Below are 16128 nucleotides of genomic sequence, written 5' to 3'. Positions count from 1 at the left end.
TGCATGTTTCCCCCCAAGCTGTCCTTAAAGCTGGCTCCTACTCTGCTCCAGGACTGTTTCTGATGAGCAAATTAAAAGTAACCTCCACCATACAGTCACATCCACCTGCCTTGTTTCCTTCACCAAAGTCACCTCTACCTGAAATTGCCTTGTTAATTCATTTGTTTATTTAATTTCTGTCTACCCTTTCAGAAGCCAAAAGCAAAGAACTTTGTTTCTGTTTACCCCTTTCCAGCTGTTGGCCTATATATTTTGGGGTGGAGGAAGCTGTTTCTTTAGTGGTTGAGATTATAAAATAACCCCCTCTGGGGCATTCCCTATGTCATGGGCTAGGAAGCCCTTTCTAACCGCTAATCTGTATCTCTCCGGCTGCTGTTTTATTCCAGAGAAAATGGATGTGGCTCGTGGGATGAAAGCAAAGGGTGTGATCTCAGGTGACAAGAAGAGGGTGTTGGGGTTGGTTGTCAGATGTGGGGCAGATATTGAGACTAAAGGCACAGACTAAAGGCACAGAAGGAGGGGTGGAGGACCCTCAGCTGGGAGGCAAGTGTCCCTGAGCTCCAGGGGGTACATTTTGGAGCAAGACACAGTGCCTCACCCGCTTCCTTGGTCCTTGGCTGTAGTGCTACCTGGAAGAGGGCTGTCATCCCCAGGTCCACAGAGGAAGCCTGAAGGCCACCTAGGAGTTAGGAGAAGCTGTGCTCTCCTTGATGTTGTCAGTCTTGTTTGCTTTTCTTGATGATGTAGCTTTAATAGGATGAAAATAGGACAGCAGGAGATTGCCCCATGGAGTGGAAGTTGTGGTGGCAGGAATGGTGATAGTACCTAGAGAGCTCTCGGAGGAGCTCATGAGTCAAGCTGGCCAATAACCCAGCATAACCCGGACATGGGCTGTGGGACTAAGGGCCCTGATAGGCCCAGCATAAGGGCAGCCCAGGCCTCTTGCAAGGAAATCTGTGAAAACCAGAGTCTTCAGGCAGCATTGGGAGAGGGGTCACTGGGAAAACCCACTTGACTCTTTGGGGAAGAGTGTGGTCTCCAAGTTCCAGAGCCTGTCTGTCATGCATAGCCATGATCTGTAGCTTGCTGCCTGGTTTCTGCAGGAGCCTGGGGTGTTTTGGGGTGAGTGGATGCTTTGGAAGCAGGTGGAGTTGACACATCGTGTAATGCAGACTAGAACAGTGGTCAGTAAACTTTTTCTGTAAACAAAATGATTTCAGCGTTGAGGATTGCATGGCTTCTCTGGCACTTCCTCAATCCTGCTGTTGCAGGGGGGCAGGCAGGCAGCCGTAGGTGTAGGTAAATGAATGAGCATGGCTGTGTGCCAATAAAACTTTATTTATGAGCACTGGAATGTGAATTGCACTTAATTTTCATAGTTCACAAAACATGATTCCCCCACCCCTACCCAACTATTTAAAAATGTGAAAACCATTCTTAGCTCCTAGGCTGTACAAAAACAGATGGGAGGGCTGGGTTTGGCCAGAGGGCTGTACTTTGCTCACCCTTCAACTAGATCATCTTTAAATGTTCCATCTCTAATTCCCCGTTTTGATGGAGGAAGAGGCTGAGTGTCTGAGAGGTGAAGTGGGTTTGCCCCAGGTCAGCAAACATGGCTGGAAGGGAGTAGGGACAGGCTTCACTCACTTCTGACCTCTTAGTATGAGTTTCTAACCCAGAGCCTAACACAGAGCACGTGTTCAAAGAGCCTTTGTTGAATGAATGAATGAATGAATGAACAAATGAATGAATGAATATAGCACTTGAATAACCAGAAGATGACAAGGATTCTGTAGTTTTGTTCCTTGATGGGGTGTCAGAAAACCTGTCTGACAGTGAGGGGAGACAGGGGCACTTCAGGTGCTCTGGGGCCATTCAGTGTGGGGTGAACAGATATTATCAGCCCCAGAAGGACAGTCCTATCTTCCTGAGAGGCACAAGAAAGGATGATCATTCTTACCTCTCTTTCTGATTTGGCCATCCTTTATTTTAATAAGTGGAAATCATCAATGCTGAGAGGACAGTTCACACCCTAGTGGACAGCTCATTGTTTTCATAACTGAAGCTTAGTTCCAAGAAGTGTCAAGCTCGATAGGGAGGGTGTGGGCAAGGGGGCATTTGACTTCCTCCTGGTTTGATTTCTGAGGCAGGAAAAGAATGGCTTCTCCCAGTGTCTTGTACAGAACAGGTGCTCAATAAAATCTGATGAATGAATGGTTCCATCCCTGCACCTAGTATAGCACTCCGGCTTATCACGGCATGCTTAGGGAACACATGACTGCATACACCCGTTCATCTTCTAGTTGCATGCTGACATTTGAGATTTATTTGACAGGCTGATGTTTAATCGTGAGGGATGAAGTTTCAGGAATGGGCCCAGGCCCTAGACTGGGAACCCTGGTGTCTGGGCTTACCCAGTGTGTGTGTGACTCTGCTGTGCTGTGGCTTTTAGAGATGGGCTGGGAAAAAGCAGAGGGAAGGGGGACAGAGAGGGTGCAGTGCTCTGTCCTGAGAAGTGACTGGGGGTTAGAGAATGGTTTCTCTGATTCACAGGTTCTCATGAAGGAGATCTCAGGAGTGTTGGATTTATTTTCTTCTTCTCTTGGCCTGAAATTACCAGTGACAGAGTCAACCTCAATTTCTAACAAACCTGGCTGGCTATGTCTTATGGAACTGAGGACAGGCATATGTAACTGTGACAGAACAAGAATGTCATCTTATGGTGGCCATTGGTGGACCCTTGAGTGCAGGAATGGCCTTTCCACCAGCCTAATGGTGCAAAAAACAGCTAGCACGTGAGCCCCTTTGACCCTAAGGGCTCCTCATGTCTTGCAAGCTGCATGGACCTCTGAACTGTGTGTGTACCTTCTGAGGAACAAGCTGTCCTGTGGGACCATGTCTACCCCTGGCAGTGTCATCTCATGCCCATGCTTGTTACTGCTTGTTCACTGGCTTGGTAGTTCCTAAAAGAATCCTCCTTGAGCCCTGTCTGAGGCATGGTACTCACCGCCTTTCAACCAGACCCTGCTCTCGGGGATTTGGCCCAGTTCAAACTCATTCCTAGAAAACCTAGAACTGGTCCTCCGTGGCCATAGTTTTGAAAGACCAGCTTTCCATGAAAAGGATGACCTTGATTATTTTTATTAATACTTTACAAGATGCATGAAGATCAATGACTTTCTGTATTAGATGGGTTTAATCTCAGCTCTGCTCCAACTAGCTGTGTGACCTTGGGACAGGTCACCTCTCTCATTATTATAGTGGTTCCTGCTGGAAGCATGGTCTACAGAGTGAGCAGACCTTAGCTTGAATTCTGCCTCTTCCATCTCCAGATCCAGTGCTTTGAGCAGGGTTTTTGCTGTTGTTGCTATTGTTCTATATATATGTGTTTTAAATTCTTGAATCTTCTTAATTTCCTGAAGTGTAAAATGGATGTGATAATAGTGCCTACTTACAAGAGTGTATGTGGTAGCAACAATAGCAAACAGTTGTTACACATTCACTGTGCACCAGCTGTATTTTGCTTATGTTGCTTCTTTTCATCCTTAAAACAGTCTGGCATTGCCTCTCCCATTTTACAGATTAAAAAACAAATGGGGTTGCGGAGGAAAGTAGCTTTCCCAAAACCATGAGGTGGCTAATGAGCAGTGATTTGGGACTTGCAGGGAAGCCTCCAAAAAGGGCCTAGCCCAGAGAAACCCTCAACAGCAGCTTACTTACTCTTCTTTGGAAGAAAGGGGTTGAGACTGAGGAACATGGAAAGGTCTAGATTTTCATAATCCTTGGTCCTCCTCCCCCACACAATGGATGCTCAGCCCAGGCTCCCCAGTGCCACCCAGGGCCCCACTCCATGCCTATTCTTGATAAATACAAAAGGCTCTGAAGAACTAGCTGGCCTAGTTCCACACTACTTTAAGACATATAACTCACGAATCTTTAAAATACATTTTATTGCTTTTTATTATATAATTATACATATTGATTATTGAAAATGCAGGCAAGAAGAAGAAATAAAAATTACTCATAATCCCACTACTTATATAAAAAACACTGCCCTGGCTGGCGTGGCTCAGTTGGTTTGGGCGTTGTTCTGCAAAATGAAGCGTTGTTGGTTTGATTCCTATTCAGGGTACAAACCTAGGTTGCGGGTTCAGGCCCTGGTTGAGGCAAGTACCAAGGACAACTGATGGATGTTTGTCTCTGACATCGATGTCACTCTCCCTCTCTTTCTCCCTCTCTTCCCCTCTCTTTAAATGAAAACAAATGAATAAAGTTAAAAAAAAACCCAAAACCCACTTTTCAGTATTTTGTTGTAGAAGCATTTGGATTCTTTTCCTGTGCACATAAATGTTTGCATCAAAAGTGGACAGTTCAGGTGCATCTTTTTTTTTTTTTTCTAACCTCCCCACCCCCTTTCCAAGACTAATATATTATCAATGTCTTTTTTATCAGTCTTTTCTCCCATCACTTATTTATTTTAAAATCCTCACTCAAGGATGTGTTCGTTGATTTTTAGAGAGGAAAGGAGATAGAGAGAAACATTGATTGGTTGTCTCCTTCATGCACCTCAACTGGGAATCCAACCCACAACCTAGATATGTGCCCTGAACAGAGATTGAACCCACAAACTTTTGGTTTACGAGACAACATTCCAGCCAGCTGTCTCACCTGGCCAAGGCCTATCACTTATGTTTAATGGTTACTTGGTTGTTCATTATGTGAATATTCTGTAATTTATTTATCCAGCCCTCCGTTATTGGGCACTTAGGTTAATTCTAAGAAGTTACAATGTTACTGAGCAGACAAGCAAGCCCATAAAATTAGTTACACAAAAATACAGTTGGGACCTACCACTTGCAGAGAGACAGAGTGACAGAAATGCAATAGAGGTCTGGAGGGAAGGTGTGGCTATACAATGGGCCACGGAGTGGGGGATGTGCTTTAAGTAGTAGGTGGGGAGGGAACCAGGCCTTGAGGGAGGGGCTGGGATAACTGGGTCAGAGAGTGTATTTGAAGAGGGGAAGACTGGCAACAGCAAAGGCACAGAGTCTGGGGGTGAGAGATAGGAGGTGTTAGTTCACTCCAGGGCTTCTGTCAGGGGACAGCTCTAAAGAGGGCTTCGGAAGGAGGAAGAGGCCAGACTCTAAAGGCCTTATGTGCAAGTCTAGTGAGAGTGAATGTTATGTTCTTGGGCAATGAGGAGCCACAGAGGGTTTTCGAGCATGGTTGTGACACATGTGGGTCCAGTTCTACACAGTAATTCTGCAAGTAGCCTGGGAGGGGATAGACCTGCAGGGGATGGTCTCAAAGATAGGGAACCTGTTAGAAGGTGAGGACAAGTCAAGAGAGCTGATGAGGCCTGGACCCTGGCAGTGGCGGGAGGTGAAGGGAATGGAGTAGGTGCCCATGGTTGCAGAGGGGCTGAGGGGCTCACTAAGGAAGCTGCCTGCTGCCTGATACCCAGGGTCCACAGGAGAGCTAATGGGTGCATGTGGGTGAGCTAATTGGACCTCCAGCAAGGCTGACTCATGTTGGCATATGAGCCAGTTATTACTAATGCTGTAGAGAGAGAAGGGGGAGAAAAAAAGAATCTCAAGCAGCAGGAAGTCTCTGATTGAGAAGTTCCAGGGCTGGCCTCCCATTTCAGGCAAATGGCCTGAGAAAGAAGGGCTGTGCCTCATGGGATGAGCAGGAGGGGTGCAGCTGGTGGAGTGACATTTCTCTGACGCCTGCCTGACATTCATCCACATCTTCCCTGTGGCGTACAGATGGGGAGGGCTGGGTTTTCCCCCAAACAGCACAGGTTTTCCAGTGCCACCCATGGCCCACACATGACAAGAGAGGGGCCAGAGAGTGGGCTGGAAATGCCAGCTCCAGGGCGGAGGGAAACAGTGCAGGCCAGGGTGCGGGGTCTGGTTCTGTTGGTTTAAACCCTGGCCCAAGTCTTGATGCCATTGTTGTTTCGCTGGATTTTTAGATTCTTAACATTCAGTGGTCAACTTGGTTTTCTGGCAGAGAGAAGCACTGGGGCTGCCTTCACAGCATGGGGAAGTCAGGCTGTTTGCTGGATGAGGTGAGGATACGTTCCAGAGGAGGCAGCACAGGTGGAACAGATGCTGCCCTGCACTGCATCCTGGGGGGGTTCACACTACGACGTGGCCCCACACCTTGACTACACAGGCCATGGGCCAACAGTGTAGATTACTTTATGCTTTCGGTTCGGGGCTCCTAACCCCAAGTTCCACACATTAACAACGGGAGGCCAGCCTGAGATGAGGGCAGGGCCAGCCACGTGTGGCAGCTCAGGCCAAGCATCTCCCAAAGAGGACTGCCTCTGCGAAGTCTTGGATTCAGAGGTGGAACCTAAAGAGAGTCTTAGATGAAATGGAGCAGAGAAGGAGAGAGGGCTGAGGCCTGGAGCCTGACTGATGGGGAGGAACAGAATACCCTGTGCTGCTTTGCTGGGGAAAAGAAGACTCACATGGAGGAGTGCAAGCGCCAGCACTGTGTGAGCTAATGGAGGAGCCTGACAGTGTGGGCTCCCTGTGATGTGGAGATCAAGCTCAGTGCCATGTGGAGAGGCCACAGGGAAAGGGAACTTCCTAACAAGGCAGTTTTTTCCTTCCTCTTAATGGGAAACCTACGTTGTCATAAAGAAGAGAATGGGAAACCTACATTGTCATAAGGAAGAGAAACCCTTTCTCTTTGATCTAAACACTCCTTTGCACAATCAGATGAGAGATAACACCATTATTGATTTAGTCAACTTGAATGTATTAAACATCTGCTATGTGCCAGACACTAAGTCCTAGGAATAGAGAGGCAAGCAAAATACATCAGATTACTGCCCGCATGGAGCTTATAGTGGGGGAGCAAGTAAGGACAGAGATGATCAAACAATGGAAAAAATATATATTTTTCTCTGTGTTTTGGAAGGGAGAACAAGGTGCTACAAGAGAGACTACGCAAAGGACTCTCTGAATGGGGTCAGGAAGGCTTCGGGATGATGAAAGTGAGACCAAAGGATGAAAGTTACTCAGGCAAAGGGTCACTGGGACAAAGAGAATGAATGAGGATGACAAGACAGGCTTGGTGCACCAGGCTCCTGAGGAAGGTTGGTGGGTGATGATGAGGTGAGAAGGGAGGGCTGGGTTGAACTCAGGAGGGGTGGCAGGGTGTGACAGTGAGATTTTGTTCTGTGCAGCAGGAAGCAGGTGGCAGGCAGACACCCCTCAGGACAGATTTTCTTCTCCAGAAGTGCCAGGGAGCAGTGCTAGTTTTCTGAGCAACTAGGAACCAGGACGGTTGATGTAGGGCAAAGACTATCAGGGAGAATCTTCTACCCCCCAGGACTGACTTCCTCAGTTGCAGGTGAGCAGCAGCAGATGTCCCGAGACCTGTTGGAAAGCCTCACTCAGGCTTGAGCAGCAGGCAGCAGCTTGGGGTAACTGACTGAACTGTGTTCCTGCCACCCCGGCTCATGGCCATCCAGGACCTGTGGCTGTGATCTTATTTGGAAAGACAGTCTTTGCAGATGTGATCAAGTTAAGATGAGGTCATACAGGAGTAGGGTGGGCCTTAATCTAATGAGTGGTATCTTCACAAGAAAAGAGAAATTTGAGCACAGGCAAACACACACAGAAGGGAAGGGCATGTGAGGGTGGACACAGAAATTGAAATTATGCTGCCATAAGCCAAAGAATGCCAAGGATTGCCAGCAACCATCAGGGGCTGGGAGAAAGGCCCAGAACAGAGTCTTCCTAGAGCCTTCAGTGAGAGCATGACCCTGCCAACACCATGATTTTGAACTTCTGGCCTTTAGAATTGTGAAAGGATAAATTTTTCTTGTTTTAAGGCACACAGTTTGTGGTACTTTGTTATCATAGCCCAGAGAATGATTATGTTGGGCCTAGGAAGGGGAACTCTGTGTACTGAACCTATCCCATTGTGTGTACTGGGCCATCAACATTCATTATCTTGTTTAGATGACACCTTGGTGAGATTCCAGCCATGATCTTCATTTTACAGAAGAGCTGGATGGTCAGAGAAGTGTGACATATCAAAAGGCCCACAAAGACACAGTGATAAAGCTGGAATTTGAGCCCTGGTTTGACTTGGCCTGTGCTCTTTCTGCCCCACCTTTCAAGGAAGCCCAGCCTTTCAGATTGTTCATGGTCCTTTGTGAAGTGCAATGAAGATGTTCAAGTGACAGTGAAGAATAGAGGCTCTGCATATCTGCACTCAAATATTTACGGGTGGAATCCATGCCTGGCATTTGTTTTAAAATTCTCTAAAGGAAAAAATAAGTTGTGGGATAAATGAAACAAAAACAGCAGAATGCTAGTAATTGTTGAAGCTGGGTGATGGGCCATGAAGGTTCAATGTATTCTTCTCTTTACTTTTGTGTATATTTGGAAATTTCCATATATGAAAAAGTAAAGCCATAGAGATCAAAATTTAAAAAATAATAAAGGAAAAAACAAAGAACAAGAGCTATAGAACCAGAGGGTCTAGGGTTCAAATTTTAGCTTTAGCTTTTATTAGCTGTGTTATCTTGGACAAGTTTCTTAACTACATGAAGCCTTGGTTTCCCCTGCCCACTGAAGGTCTCACTATGCCAAACCTAATAGGGTGGTGGAGGAATTAAATGGTAGAATCAAAGTGCTTAGCTCAGGGCTGGGCATACAGGAGGCATTCCAGAAATGTTTGCATTATTACCTTTAATGCTTGTTATCTTATACCAGCCCAGAGTCAGGACTTGCTTCCTAATCATTGAAGTGGGGATGAGAATGAAGTTTGGAAGTGGAGGGCCTTGCTCAAGATCCCATAGCTGACAGAGACAGAGATAGACCTGACCCAGGAACCTCTTCCTGAGGTAACTGTTTCCTCTACTCCCAGAGCAGCTCAGAGACCTGCTTTCTCAGGGGTGTTCAGGGCCTTTCCCATATGGAGGCCAGTTTTCTGTGCCCTTGGTTTAGGGATCAGCTATGGAGGGGAATGAAGACTAAGCCACCACTGGCTGACCCTGGAGACTTCTGGTCACTCCGTGTTTGCTCAGCTGCATGGTGCAGGTGGCAGGAGCGGATGCTACGGGCCTGGCTGATGTTTTCAGAGGGGACTGGCCTGTGGTAATTGATGGCCCCTGGGGGCTGTTGTTTCACATGCATTGTTGGTTTAAGGATGACAGCGACCTAACACTTGCCATAGCAGAAACCAAAGCAGCACAAAGGAAGCCCAAAATGGAAAATGCCTGGCCTTCTCTGGCCCTGGGCTGTCTTGGCTCTGATGGTCCCCAAAAAGCAGTGTCCGTGTGTTGTTCTCAGCCTTGCCCTGCCTGGCTGGGATCCTGGCATCCTGAAGCGCTGGGGTCAGCCAAGGTGGCGGAAGCGCCCCGTGGCAGCTGGCCAGTCTAGGGGTGAGCCAGGGAAGGAGCCAGAAGAGCAGTCCAGCAGAGGTTCATGGAGCAGAGGCTGTGCCCCTGGGCTCTTTCTGGGCATCCCCCTTCCCAAGCTGACATGTCTAGGGAGTGGGATGGAGATGAGGGGCCTCCAGACTGTGTGTCATGTGCAGAAAGGGGAGCACAGCGAGCTCCACAAGGGGTCTAAGAGCAGGGGCAAGGAATGGAGTGGGGTCATAGGAGGGCAGGGCTGGGTGTCAGAGACCTGGGTGTGAATTCAGGGCTCTGGAAAAAAACAAAACAGATCAGAATTCATGCAGATGGTTCCAATGAAGAGAAAACTGCTCTGTGTGGGCAGCATTAGGGGAACACCCAAGAAATGATGGTGCTCTCAGTGACTAGTAACAGCAGGGCATCATGACTGTCCCCAAGGCTGAGGACACTGGGTGATGGGGACAGTGCTAGGAGAACCCTGTGAGAGCTTGGCACACAGAGGAGGGGTGCCTGCAGCCAGGCTGGAGAAGTGGCCTGAGCAGGAAGGGAGTGGGGAAGAAACACCCACTCTCTGTCCTCTCCCCTTCAGACCCCTGCCAGCCAGCGGCTGATGCAGTCATTAGGGGCTGTCTCCCGGCCAGAGCAGGGGAGGGAGAGTGAGAAATAGACGGGGCTGGGGCTTGGTGAACTGAGTGTAACCAGTATGCTCCTCCTTCTTTTCCTACAGTGGGGAAACGTATACTTGCCTCACACACTTGGAAGGAGGATTATTGATAAGGAGTGTGAAGTCTTGGCATGTGATAGCCTGACAGACAGTAGCTTCAGTCTCTCTCTCTGTCTCACTCTTTCTCTGTCTCACACACACATGCGCTCATACATAGCCCACATTTCTTAGATCTCCGAGAGGCTGTCATAGGAAGAAGGAGCAAACATGTTCTAGGAGGGCCAAGGGGAAGCCTGAGGACAAATTGTGTAGCTGTCAGGATTCTGTGGGTCCTGGGACAGGCATGCTTCCCAGCGCCTGACTTCTGTCACAGGAGGCGCTGAGCCCTTTTAACATGCACTATTGTGTGTGAGGGGCTGTTGCTCAGGTCTACATGCTCCTCTGATCCTCAGCAATCTCTCAAGCGAAATTGACTGCTACTTCCCAGTCTTGCTGGTGAGGATGTTGGCCTCAGAGGGGTGCAGTTGCTTGCCCAAGGTTGCCCTGGAGCCAGTCTGTGTCAATCAGGATAGGCTAGGTTATGCTGCTGTAACAAGCCCCAGTAGCTCAAGACAACAAAGCTTTATTTCTTGCTACATTTCCACCCAGGGTCGGCTGGGGGCTCCTCATCATTGTCACTCTGGGACTAAGGCTGTCAAAATAGCTACCATCTGATGCAGAGGGGAAGAGAGACCTTTGGTGGGTTTCATATTACAGGTTAAATGCTTGGCCTGGAAGTTGCACACCTCATTTTGCTCACAACTCATTGGCTTAAAGTGGTCACATGGCCCTGTTGAAGCACAGAGGCCAGGAAGGACAATCTTAGTATTTGTCCGGAAGGTGGAGAGCTGGAAATATTTCATGAACAGAATTATCAGCTACTACATAAGCTATGTTTATCTCAGGCTTGGGAAACCCCGGGTCCAGAGCTCTTTCCGCTGCTCCACAGGGGGCCTGTCCCAGCAGAGACTGGTGGAACATTATGGCCAAGTGGGAGAAATCTCGCACAGCAGCTGTCTCAGATCCCTTGAAGGTCTTGTTCTGGGATCACCTAAGGAGTATGCCACGGGAGACAGGAAAGATGATGTTTGGACAGGTGGAGCAAGTTCAGAAACAGGCAGAGTGCTAAGGGTGGGAGATTGGGGTTTGGTACTCCTTTAGCCTTTAAGACCCCTAGCTCTCTGTCCTTCACTATCTTAGCCCTACTTCCCACAATGGAAAACCTGTCACTGTTTTTGTGGGTCGAATCCCTTTCCCAGGATCTGCAGCTGCGAGGGCTCTAGGACAGGCGGGGAAATGTGTCCTGAAGGGCCAGATGAGGTCATTTACTCAGGCTGCCAGAGAACTGGCAGCATAGCTCTTTCTCCTTCTGTGACCCTGACTGTATCCTGATGGAGTTATTGTGCCCATCATCCCACAATTTCAGGAAATAGAGGAGCGTGATTCTATGCAGGAAACTCAGCAGAGAGGAAGTAACAGCCTTTTCTGAAGCCCTACTCTGTGCCTGGCTCTGTGAGGAGCAGAGTACTTGGTTGCTTCCACGCCTACTCAACCCCCCATTCTATATACTGTCACTCACTCTTCTTGAGAGATTAGTCCTCACTCTCCTGTGTACTCTGCTTCCTCCCCCATACCACCAATGGCTCTGCCTTTTTAAAAATCTTTACCAGAGGATGTATTTTTGATTTTAGAAAGAGAGGAAGGGGGGGATAGATAGGTAGGTAGGTAGAGAGAGAGAGAGAGAGAGAGAGAGAGAGAGAGAAAGAGAGAGAGAGAAAGAGAGATATCGACCTGTTGCCTCCCATACATGCTTGATCAGGGATTAAACCTGCAGCCTTGTGGTGTATGGGATGATGTGCCATCCAACTGAGCCATCCTGCCAGGGCCAATGGCTCCATCTTCTGTGACCTTGCAGAAAGATTTGACAGTGCTGGTTATTTCTTGTTTCTCATAATGTCCTTCCTTGTGGCTTCTGTGCTTCGAATTCTCCCCCTGCCTCACTGTATCCACCTCCTCAGTGATCGCCTTCATGGGACGTTCTTCCTCTGTCTCCATCTGGCTGCTCTGTGCCTGTGGTTTCTGGGGTTCCATGCAGCTCCCTTATTTCTCTTCTTGGGTCATCTCATCCCTACCTTGGCTTCTACAATAGCTGATCCTTCGACGAATTCCAAATCTAGACTTTTCTCGAATTCCATGTTAATTCATTTATTTGTCTAGTTGACACATCCACTAAGCTTCTATAAGCTTAACTTCTTAAGAAGTTCCATAAGCTTCTATAGCTTCATACAGGCCTTTTCCTCAAATTTGCTTTTTGACCAGTAATTCCTGTGTTAGTGACAGGCATAACCATCCACTAGCTTTCAAAGCCTGAAACCTCCGAGTCACCTTAGCTTCCCTCCTCTGCCTCACCCACACAGTAGGTCCTGAAGTCCCTCCCCTCCATCACCACTGCCACCACCTCCAACCTAGACAATCATAATAGATTCTTTGGTGCCTGTTCCCTTCAATCCATCTTCCTGCTGCCACAGAGATTTCTAAAAATCTGGCCACGTGAATTCCTTAATTTTTAAAAACCTCAGGGCTTCCTTCACCCCCGTTTAAAGCCCAAGCTCCTAAGCAGGGAAACACAGCACCTTTATGATCTAGTCCCTGCCTCTTATCCCCTGACATCAGCACCCCATGCTCACCTCTATACCTTTGTACACATTCTTTTTCCTGGAAAGCCTTTCTCTGTTTCCTCCTTATCTGGACAGCTAATTCCTGCCCATCTTTTATGATTCAGCTCAGGTATCATTTCTTTTAAGAAATCTCTGGTTAGTCCCTAAAGTAGGTGCTCCTCCTCTGTGTTCTGTAGAGTCCCATGTTTAAACATGACATGGTAAGGTAGTGGTGAGTGCTGCTTCCCTCTACCTCTCCGACTCTTACCTGGTTGTTTTTGGAGGACAGTGTCAGGCTCAGAGTCTGGCAAAAACCTTGGCATCCATCTGGCAGTCAATGAATTCTTGTGAATAAATAGACTAGCTGTGATGTCCTCCAAGTCTTGACACTGTGGTGTCAAACCATAGAGTGACCTTAGAAATTATGTAGCACCATCATCCGTTCCTTAGATGAGAACTGCAGGGTCAGGAGATGAGAGCCCCCATCCGCCCACACAGAGTCATCAACAGAGTGAGAATGCGGATCTGAATGGGTGAACTTCCACAAGCCAGTGTTTTTTACATGGCACAATGCTATGTAAAGTTTATTTTTTAATTGATTTTTATATAGAAGCACTGAGAGTTCATTTGAAATCATTTAAAAAGTAGAGATAAACAAGAAGAGAAAGATGGAATTTGTGTAGAAATTTCACCACCCATCCAGAGATAACCATTGTTAAACCTACTTGGTATATTATCTTCCCACATTTTTCTTAGGCAGGTAAATGTACCTTCATTTAAAAAAACAATATTATGATTATACTATAAGTATATTTCATCCATGCTTTCTTTAAATTTGTCTTTGAATGCCTATTGATATTTGTCAAAGACTGCACGGTTGTGATGTTTTTAGATACATCATAATATAATTCAGTAATCACACATGACTGTTGGACCTTAAGGTTGGTTCCATGTTTTTGGTGCTATTTTAAACAGCACTATACAGAACATAAAAACAGTGCAATTTTTTAATACTTCTTAATTATTCCTTTAGGATAAACTCTTAGAAGTAGAACTGGTGGGCTGAAGGATTTGCACTTTTTCACATCTTGCTGACTTGCCCTCCAAAAAGCCTGACTAATCAGGTTTTATTTTCATCAGTTTACCATCTAGTCAAGGTGAGAGCACACTGTTTCCATTGCACTAGGGGTTGAACGACCTGGATTTGGTGGCAACTTTCTTCAAGTCTGGTGGTTGCAATCTGGCAGTCCCCTCAGATCATCTTGACTCTGCAATGTTTGAAAATATTGGCTCTAGGAACCAAATTTACATATCAATAAATTTCACATAAAAAGCTGGACCTGAGACTTGGGACAACTGGCTCTTCCTTTAATGGGGCTTAGACTCTCACAGTTTGCTGCAGTCCCTACCTCTCCCTATTGCCATACAGCCTGCTTCATTCATTTACTTGCCAGGCCCCAGAGACATTAGGATTTGTAACCACCCCCTCAATTGCTTTTCCTCATTTAAAATTGGCCCACCAGCAAAGAACTCCATGTTTTTTATTCTGATTAACCACAGAATTAATTTTTTAAAAAACAAATTCTATTTGTAATAATAATATTCAGGTTAATCATTTAGGAAGCTGCTTCAGAGAAACCCCGAATGTCTTTAACCAATATAAAATACCATAAATCACTTTGGACTCCACAGTGCATTATGTATTTAAAAACAGAAAATTAGACACAGGAGAATTCATCTTAACTCATTATATATGAAATATTAATTCTCTTCTGGCTTTCATATTATTTACATATTTAATAACATGCTAGCTACAGCCTTTGACTGAGAGCAATTAGAGGCCAGGGGCTGTCTCCTGCCTTAATCTTAAAGATGCCAAAATGTTTTGATGTTATGGGGTGAAGGGGTTGCTAAGGAGAGTTAGGTGCTGTTGCTTCCATTCCTTTCTCACAGGTTATACATTCTTAACAATATTTTCCTCTTAAATAGGATATTGATGATTTTGGCTGCCTCAGTGAGAATTCCCATCTCTGTCCCTACTTCAGGGAAGGAGAAGATTATGGCCATTTTGTTTTTACCCGCCCCCGCCCCCCAAAAAAGGCAAATATTGACCCAAACCAAGATCACATTTTGTCTTTATTAGGTCTCCTTAGGATCTCAGTTTTCTCATAAGTAAAATGGGGGTCAAGGAACAGATGATGTTAGATTGTCTTGAGGGTGAAGGGGGCTCACGTGGAGGGCCATGCAGACCTGGGCCTCACAGGAGGAAGCTTCCTGATAGGAATTTAGTGACCCGCCCTCTTCCTGACACAGGGATGAGCAGAGCTCTGGGGCTCAGTGACGTCTTGCTGCACATCCCAGCACATGGTCCCTGCCGTCACATTGCCGACAGTTCACCTGAGTGCTGTCAGAAGGACGCAGGAATGAAGCTGTCCCTGGAGGCCACATCTACTGAGTAGCAATCATTTGGATCAGGTAAGGGAAAGGCCACCCTGGCCTTGAGAGGTCAGTGGGACAAGATCAGCCTTGAACTGGGACTGGAAGGCTGGGAGCGTCTGGAGAGAGGCCCTAGAGAGAAGGGTGTATACAACATGTGCAAAAGCACAGAGCTGGTGGCAAGGCTGGCACAGAGGGTGCTGGTGAGCTAGTCAGCCCGTGACGTGGGGGTAAGGCAGTGAGTGGGGTGGGAGGCCGGAAGTGGGAGAAGGTTGTGTGATAGATGTTTTGAAGATTATGGAATATCACATTTATAAGGGACCCTGGGGAAAGTTTAGAGCGGGGGTCATAAGCTGGTGGGCCAGATGCACATTGTTGATACTATGTTTTGTCCGTAGAGTGTTAATTATAACAATTACTTTTGTTAACTTTTAAAATTTTGTAGATACAGCCTGTATTTTCCAGATCCCTCAGCCCCGTCCACTCTACTCATTTACATTACTTACCTAGTCCTGCACTCAACCAAGTTTCTCTTTCAGTTTTAACAATGAGGGGAGTGGGGTCTAAACGAGGGAAATCATTTGCTCAGGCTGCCATCACTAGGACCAGGGTCCCTGGAAGAGCTTGGGCTGGGCCCTGTGGATAACAGGGACTCCTGCAGGCCTCAGAACAGAGCAGTGAGGTCTGGGGGCCTGGGCATCATACAGCCATGGGCTGTGCAGCTGACCCTGTGGCTTGAGTGCAGGCTGGTGTCCAGTCACTGGAGTCCTGCAGCAACTCATGAAACGCAGGCTTTCCAGGTGGTGGCTGGCTCACTGCATCCAATGTCAGCCTTCCACATGCACCTAGGATCCGTAAGCCTCTGTCCTCTGCTCTGATCCTAGTGGGACACCGAGATACTACCATGTTTTCAATCACATTCCCACCTCCTGACAAAGAAC

The sequence above is a fragment of the Pteronotus mesoamericanus genome, unplaced genomic scaffold, assembly GCF_021234165.1.
Source record: "Pteronotus mesoamericanus isolate MK-2021 breed Mesoamerican mustached bat unplaced genomic scaffold, CSHL_Meso_final contig_24, whole genome shotgun sequence".
Lineage (NCBI taxonomy): Eukaryota > Metazoa > Chordata > Mammalia > Chiroptera > Mormoopidae > Pteronotus > Pteronotus mesoamericanus.
Note: the sequence above shows the minus strand (reverse complement) of the source record.